General features: G+C 40.0%; 1 pseudogene; it reads left to right on the plus strand.

Annotated features, from left to right (window-relative positions):
• The first annotated feature begins 13,421 nt into the window (after positions 1-13,421).
• Positions 13,422-14,871, plus strand: LOC136153531 (ribosomal protein S6 kinase beta-2 pseudogene; annotated as a pseudogene).
• The last annotated feature ends 6,232 nt before the right edge of the window (positions 14,872-21,103 follow it).

The raw sequence follows: 21,103 nt of genomic DNA on the forward strand, positions 1-21,103 counted from the left end.
TACATTTTTGTAAAGCTTCATTGAATTATTAAAAGGATTTTCTAAGCTTCTTTCTGAAGCTAATCACAGTAATCTTTAGATGATCAGATGCTCCATTACCTGCAACCAGGTGATTATGCACACTGCAAAAGATATATAAAGGACTCTCTCACTCTAACCCAGGAGAAAGGACCCTTATCTGGTATTTTTAAGTATCTCATACTCTATAATATAAACTAAAGGAATAAGTTCGGACTTTAAGAAAGTCTATGCACTGAACTGACCTGTAGAAAAATTTCATATCTCAAATGACATCTACACAAAGATGAAAAGAAGAAAAAGCAATACTAAATGGCTGACCCAAGAATTTGGACCAAGCCTATAAGACTTATTCTACTTATGCAAATGAGCTAATAAATGCTTATCTCCCTATCAAAATGTAAAATTATCTTTTTACTTCTAGCTATACTTTTGTCCCAATGTTCAGGAGGGAAATCAAATTCTCTAGTAAAGTTGTCAGGGTACATAACTACTCCTGACATATATCATTCCTTCCTTCAAGTTTACTGCTAAAAGCCCACATATAATGCTTGTGTGATGGTTTAATATAACTGATAAAATATATAGCCTATAAAATGTTTCCCAATTAGAATACATCTGCTTGTTCATTTTGACTGATTAGCTTTCCCCTAACATGGATGTCTAGACAAACCTATGTAAATAAACAGAAAGAGGCCTTTCAATCTTCAGTATTGATTAGCTGATTTATACCATGAGGCTGAGATGGATTTCCCCCAGGATTTTTTGTTGTTGGTCCCACAGAAATAGGATGGACCCATCCAAGATAGTCTGTATTTGAGGCAAAAGGAGTGAGAGAAGAGAGTTTTAGTGTTTCAAGCTTGGGCCAAGTGTGAGCAACAAGAGGCTTTAAAGATATGCTCTCAGGCAAGTCAAATCTCAATTAAGTTCAGAGTTAGGTGATCCCTCAGAAGATGCAAGGCATATTATGAGGTGAAGCCTTGATGAAGAGTCTCCTATCTCTGCTTCAACATTATCCTTATAAATCTGGTGTTTAAATGTTTACAAAATAATAGCATAATTAATTTGAATAACAATCAAATAGGCCTAAGCTGACAATTAGTGATACAGATTGCAGTGTTGATTTTAAAAAGGACCTTATACCTGAAACCAAACAAACATAGGTTGGTCCAATCCAAATAGGTATCTCAGAAATTTTTTAAAAAATAATATTCAGTTCAGTTCAGTCGCTCAGTCCTCCCTCACAATAAAGTCCATATATGAGAAACACACAGCTAACAAGATTATCAACAGTGAAAAGCCGAAAGCTATTCCTCTAAACCAGGAACAATACAAAGATGCCCACTCTCACCACTTCTATATAAAGCAGTACTGGAAGTCCTTGCCACAGCATTAAGACAAGGAAAAGAAATAAAATCATCCAAATTGGAAGAGAAGAAGTAAAACTTTCACTATTTATAGATGATATGATATTATATGTAGAAAACCATAAAGACTCCATCAAATAACAATTAAAACTAGGAAATGAATTTAGAAATTTTGCAGGTAAGGTTAATATACAGAAATATATTAATATGGAATATATTTTATATATTAACACTAATAATGAAAGAGAAAGTAAGAAAATAATCAAATATACAACTGAATCAAAACTATAAAATCCCTAAGAATAAACTTAACCAAAGGGGTGAAAGACACTGAAAACTACAGACATTGTTGAAAGAAACTGGAGATGATATAAAATAATCGGAAAAATGTTTGTGTTCAAGAATTGGAAAAATTAGTGTTATTAAACTGTACACACAATTCAAGGCAATCTACAGATTTAATGCAATCCCCATTATAATATTTATTGTTGTTGTTCAGTCGCTAGGTTGGATCTGACTCTTTGAGACCCCATGGACTGTAGTATGACAGGCTTCTCTGTCCTTCACTATCTCCCAGAGTTTGCTCAAATTCATGTCCATTGAGTTGGCGATGCTATCTAAATAGCCCATCCTCTGACACAACTTCTTTTGCCTTCAGTCTTTTCCAGGATCAATGAGGCTTCTCTAGTGAATTGTCTTCTTGCATCAGGTAGGCAAAGTATTGGAGCTTCAGGTTCTGCATCAGTCTTTCCAATGAATATTCAAGACTGATTTCCTTTAACATTGACTGGTTTGATCTCCTTGCTGTCCAAGGGACTCTCAAGAGTCTTCTACAACACCAGAGTTCAAAAGCATCAAATTCTTCGGTGCTCAGCTTTCTTTATGGTCCAACTCTCACATCCATACATGACTACTGGGAAAACCATAGCTTTGATTAGCTTGACCTTTATCGGTAAAGTAATGTCTCTGCTTTTTAATATGCTGTCTAGGTTGGTCATAGCTTTTCTTCCAAGGAGCAAGCATCTTAATTTCATGACTTCAGTCACCACCTATAGTGATTTTGGAGCCCCCCAAAAATAGTCTGTCACTGTTTCCACTGTTTCCCCATCTATTTGCCATGAAGTGATGGGCCTGGATGCCATGATATTTGTATTTGAATGTTGAGTTTTAAGTCAACTTTTTCACTCTCCTCTTTCACTGTCATCAAGAGGCTCTTTAATTCCTCTCCTCTTTCTGCCATAAGGGTGGTGTCATGTGCGTATCTGAGGTTATTGATATTTCTTGCATCAATCTTGATTCCAGCTTGTGCTTCATCCAGCCTGGCATTTCGTACGATGTACTTTGCATATAAGTTAAATAAGCAGGGTGACAATATACAGCCTTGACATACGCCTTTCCCAATTTGGAACTAGTCCGTTTTCCCATGTCCGTTTCTAACTCTTGCTTCTTGAATTGCATACAGATTTCTCAGGAGACAGGTAAGGTGATCTGTTATTCCTATCTCTTTAAGAATTTGCCACAGTTTGTTGTAATCCACATAAACAAAGTCTTTGGCCTAGTCAATAAAGCAGAAGCAGATGTTTTTCTGGAACTCCTTTGCCTTTTCTGTGATCCAACGGATGTTGGACTGTGACCTCTGGTTCCTCTGCATTTTCTAAATCCAGCTTTTTTTATATTGAGTTGCATGAACTGTGTAAATTTTGGAGACTAATGCCTTCTTGATCACACTGTTTGAAAATATTTTCTCCCATTTTATGGGTTGTATTTTAATTTTGTTATGGTTTATGTGGAAAAACTTGTGTTTAAATAGATCCTGCTTGTTTACTTTTGTTTTTATTTCCATTATTCTGGGAGATGGATTGAAAAAGATGTTGAGATGTATTTGTTTGACATGTCTTCATCTGCCTATATTTTCCTCTGAGTTTTATAGTATGTGGTCCTACTTCTAGGTCTTTAATCCTCGAGTTTTGCATATGCTGCTAAAGAATGTCCTAATTTCATTTTTCAGGTAGCTGTCAAGTTTTCCCAACACCATTTATTTAGGAGACTGTCTTTCCTCCATTTTGTAGTCTTCCTTCCTTTGTTGTAGATTAATTGGCAATAGGTGTGTAGGTTTATTAATGGGCTTTATATCCTGTTCCATTGATCTATATCTCTGTTTTTATGCCAGTAGCATAATGTTTTGGTGACTATAGCTATGTAGTATAGCCTGAAGCCCGGGATCTTGTTTCCTTCAGTTCCATTTTTCTTTCTGAAGATTACTATGGGTATTTGGGGCCTTTTTTAATTTCCATACAAATTTCAAAGTTTTTAAATTCTTATTCTGTGAAAAATGCCATTGGTAATTTGATAGGGATTGCATTGAATCTGTAGATTGCCTTGAGTATTTTTTTTTTTTTGCCTTGAGTATTATAATCATTTTCACAACTTTGATTCTCCCTACCCAAGAACACAGTTTATCTTTCTATCTGTTTGTGTCATGTTTGATTTCTTTCATCAGTGTCATAGTTTTTGGAGTACATGTCTTTTGTCTCCATAGGTAGGTTATATTCCTAGGTAGTTTATTCTTTGATGTGATGGTGAATTGGATTGTTTCTTTAATTTCAGATTCTAATCTTTTATTGTCACTGTATAGGTATGAAACATATTTCTGTGTATTTATTTTGTATTCTGAAACTTTATCGAATTCATTGATGAGCTCTAGTATTTCTCTGGTAGCATCTCTAGGATTTCCTATGTAGAGAATGCAGGCATGTTCTTATTGCCATTTTGTTAACTGTTTTGGATTTGTCATTGTCAGTCTTTTTTTCTTTCCTTCCTCTTTTGTTCTTTCCTCTGTGAATTGATGACTAAATTTAGTGTTGTGCTTCAGTTGCTTTTTCTTTTGTGTGTATGTATATATAGTAGATTTTTGGTTTGTGGTTACCATGAGTCTTTTATATTACATTCTGTATATAAATAAAATTGCTTAAAATTAGTCTTTAACTTTCAAATGTATTTCATATATTCTTCATTTATGCTCTCCTCTTCTCACTATTGATGGTTTTGATTCTATATTTGTGTGCAGATGTTTTCCTACCTTTACTATATGTTTGGTCTTACCAGTGACCTTTCCATTTGTAATTTTCCTGTTTCTAGTTGTGTTTTATTTCTTTTCTTTCTTAGAGAATTTCCTTTAGCATTTGTTTCAAAGCTGGTCTGTTGGTGCTTTATTTTCTCAGCTTTTGCTTGTCTGTAAAGGTTTTGAGTTCTCCACCAGGTCTGAATGAGCGTCTTCATGGATAAAGTGTTGTTGGTTGTAGGTTCTTGTCTTTCAGCACTTTAAATATATTGTGCCACTCCCTTCTGGCCTGCAGAGTTTTTGCTGAAAAATTGGGTGATAATCTTATGAGAATTCCCTTGCATGTTATTTGCTGCTTTGAATATCTTTTCTTTGTCTTTAATTTTTGTCAATTTGATTTCAGCATGTTCCTCCTCGTGTTTATCCTGTGTACCGCTCTCTGTGCTTCTTGGACTTGAGGGACTGCTTCCTTTCCTGTGTTAGGGAATTTTATAGCTATTATGTCTTTAAATATTTTCTCAGGTCCTTTCTTTCTCTCTTATCCTTCTGGGACCCGTATAATATGAATGCTAGTGCATTGAATGTTGTCCCAGATGTCTCTGAAACTGTCTTCATTTCATCTTAGTCTTTTTTTTCTTTATTCTGTTATTTGATAGTGATTTCTACCATTCTTTCTTCCAGCTTATTTATCCATTTTTCTGCCTCAGTTATTCTGCTATTGATTCCTTCTAGTGTATTTCTCCCTTGAGTTGTCTTTTTCATCTGTGTTTGTTTGTTTGTTTATTCTTCTAGTTCTCTGTGAAATATTTCTTGCATCTTCTCTACCCTTGCTTCCATTCTTTTTTTAGGACCTTGGATCATCTTCACTACCATTTTTCTGAATTTCTTTTTCAGTAGATTGCTTATCTCCACTTCACTTAGTTGTTCTGGGGTTTTGTCTTGTTCCTTCATCTGGGACATTTTCCTTTGTAATCTCATTTTATCTAACTTTCTTTGATTGTGGTTTTTATTTTGTAGGTTGCAGACTTGTAGTTTTGCTTTTGCTGTCTGCCCTCTGGTGGATAAAGTTGTCTTAAGAGATTTGTGCAGGGTTCCTGGTGGGAGAGGGTTGTTCTTGCCTACTGTTGAGTTGAACTGGGTATTTTTTTCCCCTTTGGTGTGCAGGGCTTTGTTCAGGAAGACTTTTAAAAGCTTGTCTGCTGACGGGCAGGGCTGTATTCCTTCCCTGTTGGTTGCTTGGCCTGAGATACCCCAGCATGGGAGTCTGCAGTCTACAGGGTGGGTGGGGTAATGGTGGCCTCCAGGAGGCCTCAAGCCAATGATTACTCCCTAGATCTGCTGCTGCCAGTGTTTTTGTCCCTGGCATTAGTCACAGCTGCTCCCCTCTCCCCCACCTCTGTGGGAGATCCTCCAATACTGGCAGGTAGGTCTGACCCAGCTTCTTATGAGGTCACTACTTTTCCCCTCTGGGTCCTGGTGTGCACATGACCTTGTGCATGACCTCAAGAGTGGAGTGTCTGCTTCCCTCACCCCTGTGGAATTCCTGTAATCAAACTTTGCTGGTCTTTAAAGCCAGATTCTCTGGGGTCTTCTCTTCCTGCTGCTGGACCCCCAGACTAGGAAATCTGATGAGGGGTTTAGGACTTTCACTCCTGTGGCAGAACTTCTGGGCTACAATTATTTCCCTCTTTTTCAGTCACATGCTTGGTGGGTATGGGATTTTATTTTATTATAATTGTGCCCCTCCTACCATCTCCGTGGGGCCTCTTCTTTGCCTTTGGATGTGGAGTATATTTTTTGGTAGGGTCTAGCTTCTTTTTTTTCATCAAAGTTTTTTCATCAGTCGGTTGTCATTTTGGTGTTTACATAAGAAGGGGTGAGCTCATGTCATTCTACTCCACCATTTTGAGCTTATCTCCCCCATTTAATTTCTTACTGGATCCACTGGTTGTTCAGAAAAGTATTGCTTAATTTCTATGTATTCATGAAATTTCCAATTTTTTTCTTAAAGAATAGAAATCTTTATATGTGTACTACAGCTTTGAGCTTATTGAACATACCTCCAGAATTTTACTTCTGTCTTTGGAACCTGACATTTTTTCTAGGTCATGGAAAGGAACTTTAGCAGAGAAAGAAATAATCTCTTAGCCAATCAGATGCGAGCTTTGTGGGAGAATCATCAACTCTGATGTTGATGTATTAAAGATTAGAGAGAGAGAGAGAGAGACAAAAGAGAAGAGAAAAGAAAATACATGCAGTCATTTAGTATTTGCCTATTTACCAGGCACTGTAGCAGAATGCTTCAAGAGAATTCAATTTTGATTATCTCTTCCTTCCAACTTATAGGATAAGATGTTATGGATTCTCATTGTAATGTGGAATAGCAAAAAAAAAAAAAAAAAAAAAAAAACAAGAACATGAGAAGACAAATATACTTGGCTACCAGTTGGCTCTGTGCCTTTGGGCCTCAGTTTTCCTATCTGTAGTCCAAGAAGCTTGGAGTTCATGCTGTCTGAGGACTCACCCAGGCTGAGGATTTGGCCTGTGAATGGAAATATTTATCACTGTTGTGGTTGTTATCTACCTTGTCCCTTTATGGTTTCCCTGGTGACTGGATTTTTTAAAACCTGTAGTATTGTTTATATTTTCCTGTGTTACAAAATATCTCAAAAGTGAGGTAACCATTTGTTATCCGACATAATTTCTATGGGTCTCTCACATGACTAGAAAATTAATGGTATTTTTTGGTTGGAGATCTCAGTTCTTCACCATGCAGTCCACTTGAGTGTCGTCATGACACAGCACCTGAATTTTCACAGAGCAAGTGATCCAACAGATGGCTATGGTGGAAACTGCGATGTCTTTTATGAACTAGCCTGAGAAGTCACACTTCCCTCAATATCCTATTTGCCAAATAGGTCAGCCCTATGCAGGGCAGGGATTACAGATGGGTATAAATACCAAGAGGCAAGAATTATTGGGGGTTGTCTTGGATGGTGGTTACCATATGTATGTGGTCACCACATAGCCACTTGGATTCATGTACATTTGTGACTTCCTGGTATCTGTCCTTCTGTTCTTTCCATAATGCATAGTTGTGCAAATTGGAGCACTTAACTAGGGCTCCAGGCTAAGTGAGAAATCATGTGCTGAAACAAATCCTGAACTCCATTTACCAAGTCTTGCCCTTGTTGGACTGCATCTTCCCAAATAATATGTACCTTTTCCTAATTTTCATTAGGATACCATCTGAGATATTTGGGCCAAATATCATTCAGATTTGTCTGGTTTATTCTATAAAAGGCCTTGCTTTGACCTCATTCCATCCTCATTCCCCAACTCTTAACTCCCTAGCCCTGCTGTTTGTTTTCTCTCCTAACACTTTCCCATTTACCATTTACCCCTGTGAAGCTCTATGTCTGTTATCTGAAGTCCAGTGTTTCTCAAACTGTTATTTGCATGGGAATTTCTAAGGAATCTTTTGACAATGCAAATTCATTTTCAGCAGATCTGTGAATGGGCCTGAAATTTTGTATGTTTCCTACTTTGAATAGTAAGAGGCTACAGACTGCTTCTGACTTTCTGCAGCTCTGACCGCTTTTTAGCAGAGAATACCAAAAATAACAGCAATAGTAATAATAGCAACTAACCATTCTTTTATTTTTAATTATTTTTATTGGAGTATAGTTGTTTTACAATATTGTATTAGTTTCTACTGTACAGCAAAATGAATCAGCTATGCATATGCATATATCCCATCTTTTTTGGATTCCCTTCCCACTTAGGTCACCACAGAGCACTGAGTAGAGTTCCCTATGCTATACAGTAGATTTTCATTAATTATCTAGTTTATACATAGAAGTGTATATATGTCAATCTCAATCTTCCAATCCATCCCATCAGTTTCCCCCTTTGTATCCATAAATTTGTTCTCTATATTTGTGTCTCTAATTCAATAACAGCTAATATTTAATAATAGTTTACTACATGTCAGCTTCCCTGGTAGCTCAGATGGTAAAGCATCTGCCTGCAATACAGGAGACCTGGGTTCAATCTGTGGGTTCAAGAAGAGAAGAGAATGGCAACCCATTCCAGCAGTATTGCCTGGAGAATCCCACGAACAGACCATCGGGTTGCAAAGAGTTGGACACGACTGAGTGACTAATACTTTCACTTTCTTTCACATTTCAAGGACTTTTCTAAACATGTTATAAAAGCTAATTCATTCAGTTCTGAGGACAAGCTCATGAGATATTTATATTGTTATCACTCCCATTTTGTCCAGGAGGCAATTAAGGAATAGAAAGGTGAAGATTTTGTGTGTGGGTGGGGAGTAGGCAATGGCTTGCTCAAGGGAATGCAGCTAGTAAATGTCAGAGTCAGGATTCTAACCCAAGTGGTCTGGCACCAGAGTCCTTTCTCTTAACTGCATCATTACACTATCTCTTATTTAATCCACTACTATTTGCCTGGCACTGTATTAGGTAGGCTTTCTACATAGTCTCTCTTAATAACTATGAACTAGGTAGTATGGTTCACATTTTATAAATGAGTCACAGAAAATGTAAATAATTATCTGAAGATCACATAGCAAAAATTGCTATAGGAATCCAATTTGTTTAAATCATCTTCTTTACTTACTTCTCAAAGTGCCAGAAATTTGAAGCTTTTTAGTCACTCAAGGTCCTTTATTCAAAGTTATCCCCTTCATGGATAGAGAACCAATAAATACTCTCACTGGATGTGACAGGCTACTTAAAAAGGCCAGTGCTTCCTAAGAGGAGTGAGAGGGAAGTGTCTGAGGATCCAGGGTCCCTGCCCTGTATACAAGGGTGAGGTGAGTGTTCTGGAAAAGAATAGTGGATGGGGTCAGTGACAGACTGTGAAATCTTTTAAGTTTTTTCAGATCCCTATATCTCTTGGAACTTCTGGATGAATATGGGGTTGTAGAGGGAGTGAAGTGCCATCTGAACCTCTATGAAGGTACACTTGTTTGGGGAAAGTGAGTCAGAGCCCTGTCAGGCAATGTTTTCCCAGCCTTCTCAGGAAGGTGAACTGACATCCTGTGAAGACCAGAGGAACTCCCTTGGGCCTCTCAGCAGGCTTGTCATCTTGGGACACCTTGAGATAGCCTGGAGGTTCCTTCTACTTAATGTCTCTCAGACTTGCATACTTAGAGCCTCTCTCTTCCCCAGACTTGGCAGAACTCTTGACTCCTTGCCTGCCTCAGTTCTTAAAGGTCAATCTCCCTCATCCATCTCTCACTGCATACCAGACTGGATTCATGCTACTCCATTCAAGTCTTTTTGTTCGTCCCCTTGTTCACTGAGGCCTGTGAATTTTTCAGCTGGAAGTGAGGCCTTCTTTCCACAGGAAAGAATCAGGCCTAGAATGCTGAGTATGCTAGTTGAGAAAACACAAAGATTGCCATTTTCTTCTGTTCCTACCAAAGAACAAATAAGCAGTGTTCCTTTGGGAAGAACACAGCAGTAGGAGTCACAAGGCCTGGGCATCATTCCTGGTTGGCCCACTACTGAGCTTTCTCCTCATTGAGGCTCAGTTTCCCCATCTGAAACCTGAGAGAGTAAGGCTAGATGGTATCTAAGGGATCATGCTGCTCTCTGTGTCTTACATTCCCTGGGATAAGTAAGTCACTGAGAAAATAAACAGCAATAGTAAGAATAACTGACATTGTTAACACTTACTATGTGCTAGGCACTGTTATAAATTCTTCAGGTATATATTAGTTTAGTGAATCCTTGCTTAATATTAGTAAGGATTCTATTCTATGAAGAAGATGCTATTGCCATTTTACATACATGAAAACTAAGACATAGAGAAGTTAAATAGTCAAGGTAATACAGCTAGTGAGAGGATGATATCTTATCATAATAATTATATTGAAGGCCCAGAAAGGGAAGGTCCAGGAAGAGGCTCTGCCTCCAAACATCACATACTTTAGTCTCAGTCTCTCTCACTCTCTTTCTCTCCTCTCTCTCTCTTTCTCTCATTTCATCACTATGCTTTGGTGTACTTCAGACCCTGACAGCTCAAGAACAGAACAGTCAACACTCTTTTCTACCTTTAAGAGTAAACCAGAAAGGACTTGAAGAGAATGAGATTGTGTGACAAGAGGTAGTTCTTTCCATCTATCACAGTACCTGATGACCTTCCATGAGAGCAGAGGAAGCTAGGAATTAGGATTATACTGGTCCTGGAACACAAAGCCTGGGAAAGAGGGGCATGCAGCTCGATGCTGGTGTTCTGGCATTTCTCCTTAATCCCATAAGTAAGATAATGGCTTTTAGTATAACTGGACATCCTTGAAGGGTCTATTGCTACTTTTCACCAGGGGCCATTTCTTATATATTGAGCTGAGCCTCAGTTTTGCTGTCTTTTCTCATCTTTACTCTCCAGGGAGGCATCAAACCTAGTAGAGAAGAAAGTTTATGGGAAAGAGTCGTACCCCAAAAATAGCTTAGGCAAGCTGCAAAGTCTGAGGATGGCAATCCCTCTGTCACTTTCTGTCTCAGACTTGAGGACTTCTAAGGGTTGGGTTTATTGAGGCTACTGTAAGGAATATCTATCTGTGCTCACCTCATGGATAGGACCTATTTAGTCTGTTTTGAGAGAAATCCTAAAAAATTGCTAGTACTTTGAAAGGAAGAAAAATGAATATGGAGGCAAAAAGGGAGGGTACTGGTGGAAAGACAACATGAGTCAAGCCTCAGAAGGCACATAGTGTGTTTGGAGACTAGAGTTAGGTAGATTGGCTAGAATATGTTATTAAAATATAGGCAAGAAAATGAAAATAGATGGGGTGGCAAAGATAGAAAATGGCCAGATTACAAAGGTCCTTGGGTGAGTATTTTTTAATATCAACATATTTTTAAAATCTACTTTCAAAACACTTGAGGCTGAGGAAAAGTTTTCAGAAGAATAGATGTATAATAATAGCAATAACAATAATAAACACTTTTGAGATTTACTGCATGTCAGGACTTGTGCTAAGTGATTTATGTATATCCTGTGTTATCCTGTTTAATCTCCATAACTACCCTATGAGATGAATTGAATGAGATACTAGTTCCCTTTAAGATGAGAAGCTGAAAAACAGAGCAAATAGGGAAATACACAAGCCAAGCTGTGTTCAATTTTGGAGTCTCCTGTATACTCACTGTCCTTAGGAGTGGCATGAGGCCAGTGCTGGTAAACTTATAAGACTCCAGTTCATTTTCTTTTGGTGGGCATCAAATGAGAAAGAGTCTGAGAGTATCAAGATCTTGCTGGAATAAGATATAGAAGAGTCCCTACCTGGTCCAGTTGAGGCCTCCATGCTTGCCCCAGGTCTGATTGGTGCTGTCATGGAAGACTCCCCTTAGCATCCCTTCCTCTGCAGTCTAACCTTTGCCACTCACCTGGGTACATATCCTTCACTCTCTGGGCCTCCAATTCCTCACTTGTGACCTAAAGGAAAGGTATGCGCCATGTACTGTTTTCGGTCCTGGAGGTATGGTGACGAATTAACATAGCTAAATCCTTGCAGTCATGGGGCTAACAACTGATGAGAACCAGTAAACAAATAAATAATTGTTTTAAATGATAATGAGAACCATGAAGAAAACATATGATTATGTGTGACTGGGCAAAGAGTATACCATCAGTAAAGTGATCAGGGAGGGCTTCTATGAAGAGGTAACATTTTAGTTGAGACCTGAAGGATGAGGAAAGCTAGTAAAGCAGAGTAAAGAAAGAACATCCCAGGCAGGTGAAAACAGTAAAAGCAAAGGCCCAGAGGTAAGAACTACAATCATTTGTTTGAGAGACAAAAGAAAGGTTGAGAGTGAAACCATTTATCTCAGATTGGGACTTTAACCCAGTGCTGGGATTCAAAATGCAGCCAAAACCCATGGTCTTCTAACTGAGATCACAGGCTTGGTTTCAGGACCTAATGAAGCTCAGGTTTTCGATGTCTCATCATGGAAAGAATTTAGTGAGAGACAAAGTGATATGTGAGAAGTGGATTTATTCAGAAACACACTCCACAGACAGAGTGTGGGCCATTGCAGAGGGTGAATGTGGCCTCAAAATGTGCTGTAGTTAACTTTTATAGGCTGGGTTATTTCATAGCCTAATGAGTGGGAGGATTATTCCAAATATTTTGGGGAAAGGGGCAGAGATTTCCAGGAATTGGGCCACCGCTCAGCTTTTGGTTTTTGATTGTTGGTCTTGGAACTGTGATGGCACCTCTGGGTGTGTCATTCAGCTTGCTGATGTGTTACAATGAGGGTATAATGAGGATCAAGGTCTAGTTGAAGTTGACTAGTCTGTCATCTTGGATCCATTTGATTCTAATTGGTTTAGGTTCCATCCTTGGGCTATTTCATTCTTTCAAAGGTTGTGCCCTGCCCCCTTCCCTCCTGTTTCAGTGGGGCTGGTATATAGTTAAGTGTGTAGGAAGTGAGTATAAAATGAAGTCAAATAGGGGAAGAGGCTAAATCACACGTCGTTTTTGTAAACCACAAAAAGGAGTTTGGATTATTCTAAATATGAAAGGAGGTTTTAAATAAAGGCAGGGCTTTCCTGGTGGCCCAGATGGTATAGAGACTGCCTGCAATGCAGGATACCCGGGTTCAATCCCTGGATCAGGAAGATCCCCTGGAGAAGGAAATGGCAACACACTCCAGTATTCTTGCCTGGAAAATTCCATGGATGGAGGAGCCTGGCAGGCTACAGTCCTTTTGGTCGCAAAGAGTAGGACACGACTGAGTGACTAACACTTTCATGACATAATCTGGTGCAGAGTTTTAAGCTTGATTCTTCTGATTGAAGCATGGAGAATACTTGTAGCAGAATGGGAGCCCAATGATGAAGCTATTGTAGTAATCCATGTGAAATATGATTGGTGCCTCAGACTAGGGTGTGATCAGTGGAGATGAGACAATTTTGTAATTAAGATATGTTTTCCACAGAGCGCAGCTGGGTGCACGCCGGTGGGTCCGCTGGGCCGGCGCAGCCATGGCGGAGGTGTTTGACCTGGACCTGGAGACAGAGGAAGGCAGCGAAGGCGAGGGCGAGCCAGAGCTCAGTCCCGCGGATGCGTGTCCCCTCGCGGAGTTGAGGGCGGCTGGCCTGGAGCCTGTGGGACACTATGAGGAGGTGGAGCTGACTGAGAGCAGTGTGAACCCGGGCCCTGAGCGCATCGGTCCCCACTGCTTTGAGCTGCTGCGTGTGCTGGGCAAGGGGAACTATGGCAAGGTGTTCCAGGTGCGAAAGGGCAGCAATCTGGGCAAAATATATGCCATGAAAGTCCTGAGGAAGGCCAAAATTGTGCGCAATGCCAAGGACACGGCACACACGCGGGCTGAGCGGAACATTCTGGAGTTGGTGAAGCACCCCTTCATTGTGGAACTGGCCTACGCCTTCCAGACTGGCGGCAAACTTTACCTCATCCTTGAGTGCCTCAGCGGCGGTGAGCTTTTCACGCACCTGGAGCGAGAAGGCATCTTCCTAGAAGACACGGCCTGTTTCTACCTGTCAGAGATCACACTGGCCCTGGGCCATCTCCACTCCCAAGGCATCATCTACCGGGACCTCAAACCTGAAAACATCATGCTCAACAGCCAGGGCCACATCAAACTGACAGACTTCGGCTTCTGCAAGGAGTCGATCCACGAGGGCGCCGTGACCCACACCTTCTGCGGCACCATCGAGTACATGGCCCCCGAGATTCTGATGCGCAGCGGCCACAGCCGGGCGGTGGACTGGTGGAGCTTGGGGGCCCTGATGCACGACATGCTCACTGGATCGCCGCCCTTCACTGCAGAGAATCGGAAGAAAACCATGGACAAGATCATCAGAGGGAAGCTGGAGCTGCCCACCTACCTCACCCCAGACACCCGGGATCTTGTCAAAAAGTTTCTGAAGCGGAATCCTAACCAGCGGATTGAAGGGGGCCCCAGGGACGCTGCTGATGTGCAGAGGCACCCCTTCTTTCCGCACGTTAATTGGGATGACCTCCTGGCCCGCCGTGTGGACCCCCCTTTCCGGCCTTCCCTGTCGGAGGAGGACGTGAGCCAGTTTGACTCCCACTTCACGAGGCAGACGCCGGTGGACAGTCCAGACGACACGACGCTGAGTGAGAGCGCCAACCAGGCCTTCCTGGGCTTCACGTACGTGACGCCCTCGGTCCTGGACAGCATCAAGGAGGGCTTCTTCCAGCCCAAGCTGTGCTCCCCCAGGCGCCTCAACAGCAGCCCCCAGACCCCCATCAGCCCCCTGAAGTTCTCGCCCTTCGAGGGGTTCCGGCCCAGCCCTGGCCCACAGGAGCCCGTGGAGCCCCCACTGCCTCCCCTGCTGCCTCCGCCACCGCCGCCACCGCCCCCGAGCACCGCCCCCCTCCCCATCTGACCCCCCTCAGGGACCAAGAAGTCCAAGAGGGGCTGCGGGCGCCCTGGGCGCTAAGAGAATGGGTGGGGATGCGGGAGGCGGGACCCTGGGCCAGTTCCAGAGACCAGGAGCCGTGCCTTGGGGTGCAGGAGTGACTGGTGTGAGTGGGTCTCGGTTGGGGTGGCCGTGACCCGGAATCATGACCACCAAGGGCTGCAGGCTGTGGCTGCCGGTCAAGGGGCCGCCCGCCTGGCCTCCTGCAGTTGAGCCGTGCCCTTGGAGAATTAAAAGTATCAAATCATGAAAAAAAAAAAAAAAAAAGATATGTTTTCGAGATAGAATCACCAGGATTTGTTGATGGCTTCACAGTGGGAGAAGAGATAAAAGAGATAAATCAAGAATGACTCCTAGGTTTGGGATTTTCTGCAACAAGACTGAAGTTTGTATTATTTTCTGAGATGAGAAAGATTAGGTAAGAGTGTGGTGTAATCCCAGTGCTTAAAATATGGACTCTGGAGCCAAGCTTTTTTTTTTGTTCAGTTGCTAAGTAGTGTCCGACTCTGCAACCCCATGGACTGCAGCACACCAGGCTTCCCTGTCCCACACCATCTCCCAGAGTTTGCTCAAACTCATGTCCATTGAATTGGTGATGTCATCCAGCCATCTCAACCTCTGTTGTCCCTTCCCCCTCCTGCATTCAATCTTTCCAAGCATCAGGGTCTTTTGCAATGAGTCAAATCTTTACAATAGGTGGCCAAAGTATTGGAGCTTCATCATAAGTCCTTCCAATGAATATTCAGGATTGATTTCCTTTAGCATAGACTGGTTTAATATTGCTATCCAAGGGACTCTCAAGAGTCTTCTCCAACACCACAGTACGAAAGCATCAACTCTTTGCACTCGGCCTTCTTTATGGTCCAACTCTCAGATTCATACATGACTACCAGAAAAACCAGAGCTTTGACTATATGGACCTTTGTCAGCAAAGTGATGTCTCTGCTTTTTAATACACTGTCTAGGTTTGTCATAGTTTTTCTTCCAAGGAGTAAGCATTTTTTATTTCATAGTTGCAGTCTCCTTACACAGTGATTTTGGAGCCCAAGAAAATAAAGTCTGTCACTGTTTCCATTTTTCCCCATCTATTTTTCCTGAATTGATGGGGCAAGATGCTATGATCTTAATTTTTTGAATGTTGAGTTTTAAGTCAGCTTTTTCACTCTTCTCTTTCACCTTTGTCAAGAGGATCTTTAGTTTCTCCTTGCTTTCTGCCATTAGGGTAGTGTCATCTGTATATCTGAGGTTATTGGTATTTCTCCCATCAATCTTGATTCCAGCTTGTGATTCATCCAGCCTGGCATTTTAATGATGTACTCTGCATATAAGTTAAATAAACAGGGTGACAATATACAGCCTTGACATACTCCTTTCCCAATTTGGAACTAGTCTGTTGTTCCATATTCGATTCTAACTGTTGTTTCTTGACCTGCATGTGGATTTCTCAGCAGGCAGGTATGGTGGTCTGGCATTCCTAGGAACCAAGCTGCTTAGCTTCAAATCACATTGCTATAGTTTGTGGCCTTTGGCAAGTTTTTAATCTCTCATAGTTACAACTTCCCCATCAGCACAGAAGGGATAATAGCAGTGATAATAACAGTACTTATATAATAGGATTGTAGTAAGGATTACATAAATTAATAGAGTTAAAGCACTTGGAACAATGCCTGGCAAAGTAAATGCTCTGTTACTTGTTTAATTTTTCCTTTCTAGTGGCTGCACTTGCAATTTTGTAAGCTTCATCCCTCTAATTCTGTGCTCTGGATCTCATATCACGTTTACTATTGTGTCCTCTTCTTGCTTCTGACTTTGTCTTCCCTCTATTGGGATGCAGAAGATAAACAGAGGAGGTTCATATGGCCAACTCAGGTTGTGGTGCATAGGCTGTCTACAATCAGGTAGAGGAGAAGGTACCCAAGTCAGGAAGGGAGACTACATTTATCTGGGCAGTCTTTGTATCAGGTGTTCCCAGGATGGGCTAAATTTAATAGAATTTATTACAGAGTATGTATGGAGTGTATGCTGGGGAAAGGCTCTGGCAAGCTGCTGATGCTTCATGAAACTGGACTCTAGCCTATATTTTCCTTTTCTGGATTATTTTTTCTATTATCTGACTTATCTCTTCAAAAGATACCTGCTATCTCTATCTGTATGATGCCTTCAAATGGATATCCTGATGAATGTTAATAGTTTTTTGTTTTGTTTTGTTTTTTCCTGAAGGGAGAGTGAGGTGTTTCATTATCAAATTTCATGATAAAGACAAACTTTTCTAGGAACCTCTACTCTGTTAATGTGCATTGAGAATCTCCAATAGGAAAAATAGTTACAGCATTTATTAAACTTACTTGAACAAGGAGCCCTCCTTTTAGTAGGAGGACATCATATTTTGGGAAATGCTGTCATAGCTACACTCCTATCAGGAGAGCCCAGCACCATGACCCTTCTTTTGATAGTAACATACTGGTGTCTAAGTTCACTGTCCTAGAAGATTCGCTTCTCAGCTCAATTTTTTCAATGTGGAAAGAAAAAAATATCAGACTTTAGAACCTGTCAAGCCTGTTTGAAATTCTGACCCTGCCACTTATAAACTGTTTGATTTAATCAAGTTCATTTGCCTCTCTGGGTTTTAACAAAAGCCCTACCTGTATAATAAAAAATATAATAATTTCTGTTCTTCAGGAGAATTATGAGTGTTGAAATACTGTATTTGAGGGCAACTGGTACACTAAATGCTGTCCACAAGCTGGAGAAACTACTTTTTTCAGACATCAGCAGGCAGGTAGTGCATTTAAGTATTTCTGTTGTTTAAGACATGACATTTCACAGGAAATGACTTGTAGAGGAAGACAGGATGCTGGGAACCTGACTAGAAAAGGGATTGAGGGGCCCTGGCACACAGGCCTGTAATACTCAAATATTACCACTAGAGGGCTAGGACTTAGGCTCAGAAACTATTTTTAAAAAATAAAATCATTTCTAGTTATAAATTTACCAAATATACCAGAGGGGGAAATGTAGGCAAAGTAATAAATTAGGAGATTGAGATTAATATATGCACACTATTATATATTAAATGGAACTTCCAAGGTGGCACAGTTGTAAAGAATCCACCTGCCAATGCAGGAGACACCAGAGATACAGGTTTGGGTCAGGAAGATCCCCTGGAGTAAGAAATGGCAACCTGCTCCAGTATTCTTGCCTGGAAAATTCCATGGACAGAGAAGCCTGGTGGGGTAGCAGAGTCAGACATGACAGAGTGACTAACATACATATACATATACATATATGAAATAGATAACTAGCAAGCACCTATTGTATAGCACAGGGGACTCTACTCAACATTCTGAAATAACCTATATTAGAAAAGAATCTGAAAAAGAATGAATATATATGTGTGTGTGTGTGTGTGTGTGTGTGTGTGTGTGTGTGCGTGCTTAGTCACTTCATTCGTGTCTGATTCTTTGTGGGAACTGTACCCATGAACTGTAGCCCACCAGGCTCCTGTGTCCATAGGGAATCTCTAGGCAAGAATGCTGGAGTGGGTTGCCATGACCTCTTCCAGGGGATTTTCCCAACCCAGGGATCAAACCCAGGCCTCCCCCACATTGCAGGTGGATTCTTTACTATCTGATCCACCAGAGAAGCCCATATACATACATACATATATATATATATATATACACACACACACACACACACATACACATATCTACCTATACTGTATATCTATATCTATCTATATCCATAACTATAGCTATATCTATATATGATTCACTTTGCTGTACACCTGAAGCAAAACAATATTGTAAACCAACTATACTCCAATAAAAATTAAAAGTTAAAAAAATAAACTTACTAAATAAATGCTCACTGTATGCATTCTGGAAAATATGGAAACAATTTTAAATCTTCCAGGATCTCATGCCTAGAGACATTGTTAATGAATATTTTATTTTCCTCTGAAGTGTTTTTGCATTGTACATATTATAGAGTTTATATCATGCTATATATGTTAATTTTTGTTCTTGTTTTACTCATTGAACACAACCACACAGGCATTTCCCCTCTTCAAGCCACTTGAGGATTATTTGCCAATATGTTGCATATATTAAAATAAGCATAATTTTAATTTATGAATGTTTTCTAAAGTGAATGTAAGTTGAGGTCACTACTGAAGTTTTATTATTTTAAATGAAGCTGTGGTGAAAATCTTTGTGCATAAAGTGTTTCTGTATTTCAATAAGAACCTAAGGTCCGTCTTGTCAAGGCTATGGTTTTTCCGGTAGCCACGTATGGATGTGAGAGTTGGACTATAAAGAAAGCTGAGCGCTGAAGAATGATGCTTTTGAACTGTGGTGTTGGAGAAGACTCTTGAGAGTCCCTTGGATTGCAAGAAGATCCAACCAGTCCATCCTAAAAGAAATCAGTCCTGAATATTCAAAGGAAGGACTGATGTTGAAGCTGAAACTCCAATACTTAGGCCACCTGATGCTAAGAGCTGACTCATTTGAAAAGACCCTGATGCTGGGAAAGATTGAAGGTGGGAGGAGAAGGGGACGACAGAGGATGAAATGGTTGGATGGCATCACCGACTCAATAGACATGAGTTTGAGTAAACTCCGGAAGTTGGTGATGGACAGGGAGGCCTGGCGTGCTGCGCTCCATGGGATCACAAAGAGTCGGACATGACTGAGCAACTGAACTGAAGGACCAATTCCCAGAGGTGGAATCCCCAGACTTGGAAATTGGTTGTTTGAAAGCTCATGATATATTTAGCTGAAATCATTTCCAGATTGGCTATATCAATTTGTATTTTCACCAGCAATCCCAGTTATACTTCACTCTCTGGAAAATAGTATGCACATTCTAAAAGGCCTTTGCTAATTTGATAGGAGAAAAATGCTGACTTGCTTAATTTGCATTTAGATAACTTTGAGCATTTTTCAATGTGTATATTGTCCATTTGTATTTCTTAAGTGATTTGTCTGTTCAATATCTTTGATTCTGTAATCACTGGGAATCTTTTTTAAATTCTTTGCTGCTGGAGCTGTAAAATAATGATAGTTCATGTGTTTTGAGTGCTTATCAGATGCCAAGAACAGCACAGAATGGCATCAGTAATCTTATTTAATCTCTATCCCAACTTTTTTGAGAGTTGTTATCATGAATGGATGTTAAATATTGCAAATACTTTCTCTGCACCTATTTATATTATCCTGTGATTTTTGTTGTTTGTTTCATTAATGTGGTGTGTCACACTGATTTATTTGTGGATATGGAGTCATTCTTGCATCTCTAGAATAAATCACACTTGATCATGGGGTATGATGCTTTTAATGTACTGTTGAATTCAGCTAGGTAATATTTATTGAGAATTTTTACATCCTTGTTCATCAGGCTTGTAATTTTAATTTTCTGTAGTGTCTTTGTATCAGGATAGTGTTGCTCTCATAAAATGAGTTTGAAAGTATGCCATACTCCTCAATTTTTGGAATAGTTTAATAAGAATAGGCATCAACGCTTTAATTCTTCCTGTAGGGTTCTCCAGTGAAGCCATCCTGTCCTTAATTTTTATTTCTTGTTGATTTTTATTTACTTTTTATCAGTAGTATTTTGACTGCTGATTTAATTTCATTACTAGTAATAGGTCTCTTCAGATTTATACCTTCCTGATGCAGTTTTGGAAGATTGTATGTTTCTAGGAATTTATTCATTTCTTCCAGTTTGTTTAACTGTTGGCATATAATCTTCTCTTATGATTCTTTATATTTCTGTGATATCAGTTGTAACTTCTTTTCCGTTTCTAATTTTATTTACTAAGGCCCTCTCCCTTTGTTTCTTGATGAGTCTGACTAAAGGATTATCAACCTTGTTTATCTATTCAGTGAGCCAGTTCTTAATTTCATTGATCTTTTCTATGTTTGTCTCTATTTTATTGATTTCTGCTTTCACTTTTATTATTTCCTTCTTTTTGCTTATTTTGTGCTTTGTTTTCTCTTTTCTTCTAATTACTTCAGGTGAAGAAAATGGATTATTTATTTGATATTTTTCTTCTTTCTTGAAGTAGACCTCTATCACTATAAACTTCTCTCTTAGATATGTTTTTGTTGTGTTAGATTTTTGAAAGCTTTTTATATATTTTCACTTGTTTCAGGATGCTTTTTTATTTTTAATTGGAGAACAATTGTGTGTCTTTAACTCTGAAGTGGGTTTC

Source organism: Muntiacus reevesi, chromosome X, assembly GCF_963930625.1.
Source record: "Muntiacus reevesi chromosome X, mMunRee1.1, whole genome shotgun sequence".
Classification (NCBI taxonomy): domain Eukaryota; kingdom Metazoa; phylum Chordata; class Mammalia; order Artiodactyla; family Cervidae; genus Muntiacus; species Muntiacus reevesi.